The sequence below is a fragment of the Salvelinus sp. IW2-2015 genome, linkage group LG14, assembly GCF_002910315.2.
Source record: "Salvelinus sp. IW2-2015 linkage group LG14, ASM291031v2, whole genome shotgun sequence".
In the NCBI taxonomy this organism is placed as follows: domain Eukaryota; kingdom Metazoa; phylum Chordata; class Actinopteri; order Salmoniformes; family Salmonidae; genus Salvelinus; species Salvelinus sp. IW2-2015.
Genome location: NC_036854.1, coordinates 30,466,291 through 30,479,976, shown reverse-complemented (window position 1 = coordinate 30,479,976; position 13,686 = coordinate 30,466,291).

Below are 13,686 nucleotides of genomic sequence, written 5' to 3'. Positions count from 1 at the left end.
TGTAAGGGGTAGTAGAAAATAAACCCATGTGGATACAAAGTGGTTTGTATAGGAGTAGATAACATGGCCTAACAGTTGCTATAGGAGTAGAAAAGAACCATGGTCTTAGACAGTGTATAGAGTAGAGATAACATGGCTTATAAAACCGAGGTAGTTATGTTAGTCCAAGCGGAATATTTATTTCGACAATGATATACAAAGACAAATTTTTATAACTAGGTAACTACTCTCCAAAATCCCCCAAACTACAAATTCGTAGACTATGTATTGGTATATGCACAATCATATTTTAATCAGATATTTATTTTCAGTGTGAGGCTGATATATATTGTAGGCCTATTTTATGCATAAGCTCTAATAATGCATATGAGGGTTTTGAATGAATCATCACCTTAGAAAGCACTGTCCGTTTCATGTGTGTAGGGTTTGAGAAACAAAACATAATTCCAACAACGAGTGACCCACATGTCTGTTTCCATCTCCGTTTCAACCCTTGTTGGAGTGAACACTTATCTTCAAATTTTTGAGGGTGGAGATTATTAAAAGAGCACATACTGGTTTTTTGATTAATTATACAGTGGCTGAATGGTATTTTGACCATGCATCTTGCACATTTTGACGATCAGAGCGTGTTTTAGCAGCCGACAACAACAGGCCCTGAGTAACCCTACCATTAAGGATCCTTTGATAAGCTAGTTGACAAGAACCAGTTGCTGGTACTACTTCACGTAAACCTAAACTCTCGTGTTCGCAAGAGAAGATGCATATAGTAAGGATGATTACCGTAGATGCTGGCAAATTACCCGGTCATGCATAACATCTATGACCTGAACGGTTTCTCACAGAAATAACCCCAATGGCGGACTAATACAGCGTACACCCCAACCCCCTAGGCCCTAGGATATGACACAACATCCAACTCACAGCATATTTCGGATTATTATACTTTAATTAATCCACCCGTGGCCCCGCAGGAATGTTTCTATCTATATATAGCCATGTTATTTTATACTCCTTATATACAATATAGCCATGTTATTTTCTTCTTCCTGTATATAGCCATGTTTTTTTCTACTCCTCTATATACTATATAGCCATGTTTTTTTCTACTCCCGTCATACTGTATAACCATGTTAATTAATTCTCCCTGTATATTGTATAACCATGCTATTTTCGACTCCATATATATAGCCATGTAATTTTATACCCCCTATATACTATATTGCAATGTTATTTTCTACTCCCTATATACTACATAGCCATGTTATGTTCTACTCCTTTATATACTGTATAGCCATGTTATTTTCTACTCCCTATATACTGTATAGCCATGTTATTTTCTAATAAGCCGTGCTTATTGAATTGATCGATTATCGTAGATTTATTGGTGGTGATAGTGTTTCCTATCCTCAGTGCAGTGGGCAGCTGGGAGGAGGTGCTCTTATTCTCCATGGACTTTACAGTGTCCCAAAACTTTGTGGAATTAGTGCGACAGGAAGGACATTTTTGTTTGAAAAAGCTAGCCTTAGCTTTCGTAACTGACGTGGTATATTGGTTCTTGACTTCCCTGAAAAGTTGCATATCGCAGGGGCTATTCAATGCTATTGCAGAACGCCACAGGATGTTTTTGTGCTGGTCAAGGGCAGTCAAGTCTGGGGTGAACCAAGGGCTATATCTGTTCTTAGTTCAACATTTTTTGAATGGGGCATACTTATTTAAGATGGAGAGGAAAGCACTTTTGAAGAGCATCCAGCATCCTCTACTGATGGGATGATGTCAATATCCTTTCAGGATACCATGTCGATTAGAAAGGCCTGCTCGCTGAAGTGTTTTAGGGAGCGTTTGACAGTGATGAGAGGTGGTCGTTTGACCGCGGACCCAGTGCACACGCAGGCAATGAGGCAGTGATCGCTGAGTTCCTGGTTGAAGACAGCAGAGGTGTATTTAGAGGCCAGGTTGGTCAGGATGATATCTAAGAGGGTGGTTACGGATTTAGGGTTGTACCTGGTAGGTTCCTTGATGATTTGTGTGAGATTGAGGGCATCTAGCTTAGATTGTAGGACGGCCGGGATGTTAAAGCATGTCCCAGTTTAGGTCACCTAACAGAACGAACTCTGAAGATAGATTGGGGGCGATCAATTCACATATGGTGTCCAGGGCACAACTGAGGGCCGAGGGTGGTCTATAACAAGTGGCAACAGTGAGAGACTTGTTTCTGGAAAGGTGGATTTTTAAAAGTAGAAGCTTGAATTCTTTTGGGACAGACCTGGATAGTATGACAGAACTCTGCAGGCTATCTCTGCAGTAGATTGCAACTCCGCCCACTTTGGCAGTTCTATCTTGCCGGAAAATGTTATAGTTAGGGATGGAAATTTCAGGATTTTTGGTGGCCTCCTGTCACAACTCCCACCGAAGGTGGCTCCTCTTCCTGTTCGGGCGGCGCTCGGCGGTCGTCGTCACCGGCCTACTAGCTGCCACCGATCCCTTCTCCCTTTTCTGTTGGTTTTGTCTTATTGGTTACACCTGTTTCTTGTTTAGGTTTTAGTTGGGCTATTTAAGCCGGTGATGCCCGCTGGCTTTTGTGCGGGCTTATTTCCTCTGTTCGTGTTTGTGGTTGTGCGATTTTCTTGTTTTTCTCCGGACTGGTTGGGTCCTGTTTTTGGGCCGGGCTTTGTTATGRGGCTGGTGTTTTGGCGTGACCGTTTTCCTGCGCCGGAATAAAAAACAATTGTCCTTTACCCTCTGTTCCCTGCGCCTGACTCCGCACCCACTACTCATAGAAGTGCGTTACACCTCCCTAATCCAGGATTCAGACACGGCTAGGACATCTGGGTTGGCGGAGTGTGCTAAAGCAGTGAATAAAACAAACTTAGCGAGTAGGCGTCTAATGTTAACATGAATGAAACCAAGGCTTTTACGGTTACAGAAGTCAACAAATGAGAGTGCCTGGGGAATGGGAGTGATGCTGGGGGCTGCAGGGCCTGGGTTAACCTCCYCATCACCAGAGGAACAAAGGAGGAGTTGGATAAGAGTACGGCTAAAGGRTAAAAGAACTGGTTGTCTAGTGCGTTCGGAACAGAGAGTAAAAGGAGCAGGTTTCTGGGCGCGGAAGAATAGATTCAAGGCATAATGTACAGACAAGGGTATGGTAGGATGTGAGTACAGTGGAGGTAAGCCTAGGCATTGAGTGACAATGAGAGAGGTTTATACTGTATATCCATGTTATTTTCTACTCCCTGTATACTGTATAGCCATGATATTGTCTACTCCCTATATAATGGCATGTTATTTTCTACTCCCTATATACTGTATAGCCATGTTATTTTATACTCCCTATATACTACATAGCCATGTTATTTTATACTCCCTATATACTATATAGCCATGTTATGTTCTACTCCTTTTATATAAGGACCTCTATAACAGGTGGTGTCAAAGGAAGGCCCCAAAAATTGTCAAAGACACCAGCCACCATAGTCATAGACTGTTCTCTCTGCTACCGCATGGCAAGCAGTAACGAAACAGCTTCAGCTACCCCCAAGCAATAAGACTGTCAGGTTTTGGCCAGGACTGTTCAGGTTTTGGTCACTAGATGTCCCCATTGCACCTTTTTTGTACCTTTTYTTTTTTCCTTGCTCTAATTATTGTTTGCACCTGTGTGTCGTTCCCTTGTTAGTATTTAAACCCTGTGTGTTCCTCAGTTCTTTGCTCAGTGTTTGTATGTTAGCACCCAGCCCCAGCCTTGTTGTGAACATATATTTCTCTTATTGGATTTTCCAGAGGTTCTCTGGTTTAGTGCTTGTGTATTTTTGAGTAGTCTTTTGAGGTTTGTTTTTCCCTGCTGTTTTTACCACTTGGTGGAGTTTCTTTGTATTTTGGAGGATATCCATTTTGTGCCTCTTGGCTTTATTTTTGGACGTGGTGGATTTATATTCTTTGCCTGAAGATCTTGTCCTTTTATTAAACCACCATCTCTAGTACTGCTGAGTCTGCCTCATCTTCTGGGTTCTGACGACTATTAGTGACTGTTTCTCTCACCGGGTCCTGACAAAGACTCCTGAACAGCTAATCAATGGGCTACCCAGACACCGCTTTTACACTGCTGCTACTCTCTGTTTATTATCTATGCATAGTCATTTTAACTCTACCTACATCTACATGTTACCTTAATTTCCCCGACTAACCGGTGCCCCCGCACATTGCCTTTGTACCGGTGCCCCCTGTATATAATCTCACTATTGTTATTTTACTGCTGCTCTTTAATTATTTGTTATTTTCATTTTCATTTTTTTACTTAACACTTATTTTTCTTAAAACTTCTTAAAGCATTGTTGGTTTAAGGCTTGTAAGTAAGCATTTCACTGTTGTAATCGGCGCATGAGACAAATAACATTTGATTTGATTTGAGCGAAGGTTTTAATGATGAACTTAGACTTAAGATGCTTTTGGGAAACCGGGCCCTGTTGTCTATGAAGCATGTGGCAAATAAAATGTTATTTGATCACATCCTGATTAAACTGGACCAGATCCCAGAAGACACTGAAGCCTTCCAGGGCCAGTTCAAACACACCCCTGATGTCACCTAACCACTACTAACCCAAGGGGCCAAGAACACAGAGGAATGAAAGAGGGACAGAAAATACGTGTAAAAGAGGATATTAATCCCAGTTATTACATTGATTAGATTTCCAGAGAGCTAATTAAAGGATGTTAGGACACGGGCCCTGCCAAGGATCAGTGGGCGCTAATGAGGACCAATCGGCTTCAGCGCTGTAATTTCACCACTAATGAGAGTGCGTTTAAATGATAAAAGTTTTGAGGAGGAAAGTGGGGGAGTAGGAATCGGGAGAGAGGATGGAGGGATGGAGAGATGAGGGAGGGGGTTAGTGGAGCAATCACGGAGCGCTCCACATCTTATACTCTTTCTCATTAGTACCATTAACAGTCATGTTTTAAAACCTCAGCAAAAAGGAGAATTCAATTATCCTAAAGGTTTTTTTTGCACAATAAAAAATATTTTTATTTAGTCAATAACAGGACTGTTTAATGTCTGAAGGTCACATGGCCCCTTGTCTTGTGTTACGATAAGCGCTCCAGGAGTAACGGGGTTTATATTTAATGGATGATAGTTATCCCCCCCTCTCTCTCCCCCTCACTCTCTATCTTACTGTCACTGTTCTCTCTTTCTCTCTCATGTTAATTCACCCGTCTCTTAGCCTAGCGTGTGTAGGTGAAACTGAGTGTCTGTGATTCCCTCCCAGGCGGGATGTGATGAATCAACACTTTCTGATGGTGTTGTGGTTAGCAGGAGGAACATAACGCTCTGGTACTGTTGAAGTACCTTAGTTCTAATGTCATATTCTATTGAATTTTGTTTCAGTTGTTGAGTCTTCATGGAAACAGAACTAAACAAACATTACAGCTAGCAGTGGCAGAGAGACAAAGATTAATGGTGTGACAATACACAATACCAGTGACTACCAGGCCCTGCCACAAAGTGATGCTGATAAGACGACGAATCATTAAAGGGGAGAGAGAGATGCTAGGATAAGAGACGATATGGAGAGAGAAGAGGGGGAGCGAGAGAGAGAAAGAGGGGGGAAGAGAGAGAAGAGACAAAGAAAGGAGAGAAGGGAGAAGAGAAGGAAGGAGAAAGAGAGGAGAGAGAGAGTGGGAGAAAGAGAGAGAGAGAAAGAGAGAGAAGAGAGAGAGAGAGAGAGAGAGTAGAGCAGAAGAGAGAGAGAAATAATAATAATTTAATGAAAGTAAAGGAGTGGAACAACATAGTGACGTTTTATTAATTAATCTGATGACAGTTATTAGAGAATGAGTCTTCTTGATAGGTACATCCCATTCACTTACTGATGAAGCCTAGTTATTATTAGAATCAATGATAAACAGCACCTCATTGTAATTAACTAATCTATCACAAGTAATGAGTTGGGTTGGAAACAAACTCTGGTAAATAATCAAGAAGAATGAATGCCTTATAATGGATTACTAGTGTTGATGATTAGACTGCTGTTAAACATTTCATGTAGAGACAGACTTATTGTCTATGCCGTTTCAATATTGAAATCCAGCAAACTAAGTAAGAAAATTCAATTCTATGTCCAATTGAAATGGATTGAGATGGAAATGAATGTGCTCTCTTGCCTCTATACAGGATAAAGTCACATTCTAGCCTGCTCTCTAGCCTCCACAACGTACCATATCCAGTCCCACTGTCAACCCCAGAGCTGATATACTGGTCTGGCCAGAGCCTCAGTGAACGTGTCTGTCTGTCAGCTGGTTGGCTGTGATATGACACATGTGCCAGGTACCGACAGAGAGATGTTTGTTTAACCGAGCTTAAGACCAACCATCCCACCGGCCTTATGATGCAGAAAGAGATGGCCGAAATTACCATGCGGATATAACTATGGTGATAGGCTATAAAACCTTGTAATTTAACCCCCCGCCCACTCCCCTTCTAAGCCCCCTCATCAGGGCTTTCCAGTCTAGCCCCCATTAAGCCAATGTATCATCCCGTAAGACAGCCATGACGACAGATTCAGTTTACCTGTCATCTCCTTCTCACACAGACTGAAAATAGACAGTGGATGGTCTGGTCTTTGCCTTCTGGTAATGGGGCTTCCAGACATCTTGAACAATWGTCATGATGAGAGTGATCAGAGTGAACGTTGAGGTCATCTGAACAATAACACGAGAGAGACGTGAGATGCAAAACACAAAGCAACAATAACGCAACGTAGAAATATATATATATTGACACCCATTGAAGTATTGAAGCCCTAAACGTCAGACATCTAGTTTAAAAATATGAAGGACAACCACAAAGACTACAGAAAAGTGACATTTGAATTTGAAGAAACAATATTAATATGGTGGTATTGGACTATCTTGTCGGGTGTTTTGAGGCGGTTGTTGAATGTGTCACATTTCTAATGAGCTCCCTGGAGGGAGACATCCACATTTGCATTTTGGGTCCCTGCTCCTTGTAATGAAAAAGGTAGAGGGGAACATATTTCACTGGGCCTGTCAAAGCCACTGACGCCCCCTTACACAGAGCCCAGAAACTTCATCCGATCCCTCCCTCTCTTCACGGCCGGCGTCTGATATTGACAATGACAAAATTAGCAAAGTGTAGTGTTTTTTTTCAACTTCTCTCCATCCATCCAATGTAATCTTGCCTTGGAWTTCAAATATAAAAGTCTCCTTAAAAGTTTCTCAGAGAGGTGGCTCCTGTGCGATATAGACAGGCTAGATTTATGTAATCGGGAGCTTATTAAGTACATTTCTCAGGCCTATTGACAGTGACGACCAGTACAGTTGGGCTGATATGACATGTGGAGAGGGAAAGGATTCTGTTGCACCACCACACAGAAGCAATTAGAGGTCTATAATCCCAGACAGGTCAGGACTCTGTTCTATGTTGGAGGGCTGATGTACTCTTTAGTGTCTTTATTAAGATGACATGGATGTCCATGGATGTTACACCGTCTTAGAATGACAATCACACGGTCGTCATTGAGAACGGGGGATGGCAATCAGTGAGATCACGTTCCGGGTACGAGTCCTGTGTTGACAATCCAGGGTCATCCAAGTGTGTTTTCCAAGTGAACTGGTTTTGGAAAGGAGTAATTGCGAAACAAAGGCGGACTGAAGTGACAGTGCTTGAGATAAGATAGAGGGATTTACTGAAGCTAGCTGGAGAGATGCAGAAATGAGACAGGAGTTTTTACACAGGGAGATGTCCTATTCAAAGATGCCACTTGGAGACAGTGTTCTGGTGGCTGCAGAAAGGCAGGGTTGTTAATTAGACATGATTCAGTTGCAGTTCGACAAGCTCTGTTTAAACACACGTCACTTCATTTCCTCCCTAGCGTTACATGGATACACTCTGGCTACTGTAATTAGTTCAGTCTATTCATTAGTCGAATGAACCATTATGGTGTTAACCAAGTGTTGTGGTTAATCTATAACATGTTGCAGCCATGTAATGTTCCAGTAAAACACTGGTTTCAATAACACTTCCTACCCCTGTAAAGAGGATTTTACATCATGCAAAAAAATTTAAAGGCATCTTCCCAGCTAACAACAAGCGTTCCCACAACTTTAGAGAACATTCCCTTAAGAGTCTCATTAGGTCATTAACTTCCCATGAAGTGCAAAGAATGTTTCCAAGAGACCATTCCTTTCATGTCAAATAGCACGTACCCAGAATGTGGTTACCGTGTTTTCAGAACTTAAGAAATGAATGTTCTAGACACGTTTCATGGGAACAATGCAAGAACATTAACGTGTCCAGTTTTGTGTGGGTTCGGATAATATTCCGCCAACGTCCCCGAAACATACACAGGACATGATTGCCATGTTCTCACAACATAAGATACTAATGTTATGGAGGACACGTGAAATGAGAACGTTGCAAGAGCATTTTTGTGTCCAGTCTTCTGTGGGTTAGGAGAATATTCCATCAACATCCCACCAGACATACACAGAACATGGTTGCCAAGAACATTTGCGTAATTTTTAAAAATAATTACACATCACGTCTTGTTGCTGTTGCCAAGCCAATCAAGGCCCTGATTGGTGAACCACTCACAGCTCTTTGTCTAGTGGTAAGGTTAGGCATACTCACACACAGTTCTTTTAACATACATGTAGTGTTTTCAACTTACACATTTGACACACTTTGACAAACATGATTACATTTTGCATATGCATTTATATAGTAATTATTATTCAAAGTCTTCCCCTGGGGTTTGAATTCACAACCTCTTGGTTCACAGTCCTCCAATCGTCCTGCTATGCCACCATGTCAGGTGTCAGTTCATCTGATTATTCTCTCATCATTGATTTTCTTCACGTATTTCAGAAACTTAAGGGTTTTCTGTATAGTTAACTAATGTTGGTGGGGCACATTAACCTGTTTTAATGATACTCCTGAATCACAATGATCAATAAAATATTTTCTTGAGTGTACTTTTACCAGAGCTGATAGTTACTTCAAGGTGCATTCACCCTATTGTTTACACCTATCAAGTTATTTCAGATCTACACACGTGCCTAGGGAGGAGGGGTTAAGGTTTCTTCTGGACAGGGCCTAACTATACTGGCACAATAAGCACATGCCCTATAGATATCCTGTCAAGGCTGTGGGTAACTGGTGAGAGAGCTGGAGAGCTGAGATGCATGGACAAGGTATTTAATTCAAGAAGACACCAGTACAAACACAATACTATGGTGCTGGAAAAATACCGGTACCACGAATAAACGGGCGTAACAACAAAACCCGGCAACAATAATACCAGCCGTCAGATACAGACTAACAATAAAAACAAACACGCACATGGGGGGAATTGAAACCAGGTGTGTAGAAAACAGAGACAAAACAAATGGAAAATGAAAAGTGGATCGGTGATGGCTAGAAGGCCGGTGACGTCGACCACCGAACGCCACCCGAACAAGGAGAGGGACCGACTTTGGCGGAAGTCGTGACATATCCCTTATTGCAAGGGTCCCCAATTACATTCAGCAGCGGGACGATCTCCCCTTGAGCGGATGGTCTGGGGCCGGAACATAGTTAAACAATTTTACAGAGCAAAAATCGAATAAAATGTTATTTGTCTCATGCTAACTTACCATGAAATGCTTACTTATGAACCCTTAACCAACAATGCAGTTTTTTTTTTTTAAGTAAGTAAGACCATTTTTACAAGCCCTTATCCAACAATGCTGAGTTTTTAAAAAGTAAATAAGAAAAATGTGCTAAATAAACGAAAAGAAAAATAGTAACACAATAAAATAACAATGACGAGGTTATATACAAGGGGTACCGGTACAGAGTCAATGTGCAGGGGTATGGATTAGTCGAGGCAATTGAGGTAATATGTACATGTAGGAAGGGGTAAAGTGACTATGCATAGATAATAAACAGAGAGTAGCAGTAGTATATGTGGCGAGAATGAAGGAATGTGTGTGTGTGTGTGTGTGTGTGTGTGTGTGTGTGTGTGTGTGTGTGTGTGTGTGTGTTGTGTGTGTGTGTGTGGTGTTGTTGTGTTGTGTGTGTGTGTGTGTGTGTGTGTGTGTGTGTGGTGTGTGTGTGTGTGTGCTGTGTGTGCTGTGTGCGTGCGTGCGTGCGTAGATGGGAGGTAGAAGCTGTTAAGGAGACTTTAGTCCCAGACTTGGCGCTCCGGTACCACTTCCCATGCTGTAGCAGAGAGAACAGTCTATGACTTAGGTGGCTGGAGTCTTTGACCATCGTTAGGGCCTTCCTCTGACACCGCCTGATATAGAGGTCCCGGATGGTACGCACTACCCTCTGTAGCACCTTGAAGTTGCCATACCAAGTGGTGATGCAACCAGTCAGGATGCTTTTGATGGTACAGCTGTAGAACTGTTTGAGAATCTGAGGACCCATGCCAAATCTTTTCAGCCTTCTGAGGGGGAATAGGTTTTGTCGTTCCCTCTTCACGACTGTGCTGGTGTGTTTGGACCATTATAGGTCAATATTGATGTGGACACCAAGGCACTTGAGGCTCTCAACCCACTCCACTACAGCCCCTTTGATGTGTTTAGGGCGTGCTTGGCCCTCTTTTTCCTGCAGTCTACGATCAGCTCCTTTGTCTTGCTCACGTTGAGTGAGAGGTTGTTYTCCTGGCACAACACTGCCAGGTCTCTGACCTCCTCCTCTCATCGTCGCCGGTTGTCAGGCATACCACTGTTGTGTCGTCTGTAAATGTAATGATTGTGTTGGAGTCGTGTATGGCCAAGCAGTCGTGGGTGAACAGGGAGTACAAGAGGAGACTAAGCACACAGCCCTAAGGGGCCCCCGTGTTGAGGGTCAGCGTGGCAGATGTGTTGCTACCTACCCTCACCACCTGGGGGCGGCCAGTCAGGAAGTCCAGGATCCAGTTGCAGAGGGAGAAGTTTAGTCCTAGGGTCCTTAGCTTAGTGATGAGCTTGGAGGGCACTATGGTGTAGAACGCTGGCCTGTATGTAGTCTTATGAACAGCATTCTCACGTAGGTGTTGCTTTTGTACAGGTGTGAAAGGGCAGTGCGGAATGCAATAGAGATTGCCTCATCTGTGGATCTGTTGTGGTGGTATGCGAATTGGAGTGGGTCCAGGGTGTCTGGGATGATGGTGTTGATGTGAGCCATGACCAGCCTTTCAAAGCATTTCATGACTGCAGATGTGAGTGCTAGGGGTCAGTAGTCATTTAAGAAGGTTACCTTGGCGTTCTTGGACACAGGGACTATGGTGGTCTGCTTGAAATATGTAGATATTAGAGACTGTGTGGCTGAAAATGTAATTGAAGACACTTGCCAGCTGGTCAGCACATGCTCTGAGTATGCGTCCTGGTAATCGGCCAGAATGTTAACCTGTTTAAAGGTCTTACTCACATTGACTATGGAGAGCATGATCACACAGTCATCTGGAACAGCTGGTGCTGTCATGCAGGATTCAGTGTTGCTTGCCTTGACACGAGCATAGAAGGCATTTAGCGCATCTGGTAGGCTTGTGTCACTGGGCAGCTCATGGCTGGGTTTCCCTTTTTAATCCGTAATAGTTTTCAAGGAGAGGAACCGACTTCGGCGGAAGTCCTGACAACTTGGTATACGTGGTGTGGATTTAAAAAGGACGGTATGGAGAGGGATGCTCAGCTATCTAGAATTGATTCCCATAGTTCAACGAGAAACTCATTTMAATTAGATCAGATAGGTGTCTCATAACTGTTGCCAAATAATGACATTAACATATATTGTTAAGTATGTGAGAGTAGGGTGACTCCACTAGCAGGTCTCAAACCCAGGCTATCAGCACCAATGACAAACACCCTAACCACTGTCCATATAAGGGATATCTGTAGAGCTTGTGCTTATTTGACCAGTGTAGTTAGGCTCTGTCCAGAAGAAACCCTAACCCCTCCTCCCTCGGCACCTGTGTAGATCTGAAACAACTTGATAGGTGTAAGCAATAGGATCAATGCACTTTGAAGTAACTATCAGCTCTGGTAAAACGTTTACTGATCATAGTGATTCCGGAGAATCATTAAAACAGGTTATTATGCCCCACCAACATTACACAACTATACAGAAAGCCCTTCAATTGTTGAAATAATGATATCAGAACAATGATGAGAAAAGAGTCAAATTAATTGTGGACTGACACAGACATGGTGGCTTAGCAGAAAGATCTAAATGTCTTGAACCAAGAGGTTGTGAGTTCAAATCCCAGATGAGGACATACTAATTACTGCATACATGAACAAGTAGTCAAAGTGTGTCTAATATGTATAGTATGTTTAAAACATTGTATGTTAAAAGCACTGTGTGTGAGTATTCCTAACCTTTTCAATAGACAAAAAGAGCTGTGAATGGATTAGCAGTTCACCAATCAGGGCCTTGATGGGCTTGGTGAAAGTAAAAAATATAATGAATCCCTGTTTCTATGGGACCATCAGGTATGTCCTGACAACTGATACACAGAAATGTTCTTGCAACTGTTCCACGAAACAGGTCTAGAACGTTAATATCTTACAGTGTGTGTGTGTGTGTGTGTGTGTGTGTGTGTGTGTGTGTGTGTGTGTGTGTGTGTGTGTGTGTGTGTGTGGTGAAACGTTGATGGAATATTCTCCTAACCCTCAGAAAACTGCGCACAGGAATGTTCTTGCAACGTCCCATAAAACTTGTCTAGAACATTAATGTGGTATATTCTGAGAACATTGTAACCAGGTTCTAGATAAGTTCTGTTTGACTTTAAGGGAATGTTCTTCTAACTTTAACACCAAAACATTCTAAAAAGGTTATCAGACATAGATATAGATAGAATGTTCACCTAACTAATGGAAAACTGGACACTCAAAATTATGGGAACATTATGGGTAACATTACAAAAATGTTCTCTCTCCCTAGAATTGTTAGCAGGGTTTCAACAAACATTACTCAGCATCAATGACTGCATGCCCAGCACAGTTTCAATATATGTTTAAAGGTTACTTACTGTACACTCTCAAGGTGTGGATAAAGAGTGTTTAAAAACAAACGATACAAAAACACATTTGACTCGAAATACATCTTTAGGTTCACAAAACCCCACACACAAGCACGCGCACATGCTCGTACGCATGCAAACACACACAAACACAGCTAACGTTCAGCCTGCTTGTGAGATAAAATGTAATGCTTGGTGGGGCTGAGGAGATGAGCCGTTGGGGTGACAGACAAGGAGTGGTAAACAAGGCAGCCCCTTCCTCCCAGCTGTGAAGGTGACTCAGGGAGGCTACATGCAAGGTAGCCCCTTGCCTCCCAGCTGTGAAGGTGACTCAGGGAGGCTACATGCAAGGCAGCCCCTTGCCTCCCAGCTGTGAAGGTGACTCAGGGAGGCTACCTGAAGGGCTGTGGCTGCTAAGCTGGGAAGAAGGGGGACTGAAGGACTGTGGCTGCTAGCTGGGAACCAGGGGACTGAATGACCGCTTGTGGCTGCAGCTGGGAACAAGGGGCGATGAAGTGTGGCTGCTAGCTGGGAACCAGGGACGGACGGCTGTGGCTGCTAGCGGAACCAGGGACTGAAGGGCTGTGGCTGCTAGCTGGGAACCAGGGGGACTGAAGGCTGTTGGCCTGCAGCTGGGAAGAAGGGGGACTGAAGGCTGTGGCTGCTAGCTGGGAACCAGGGGGAC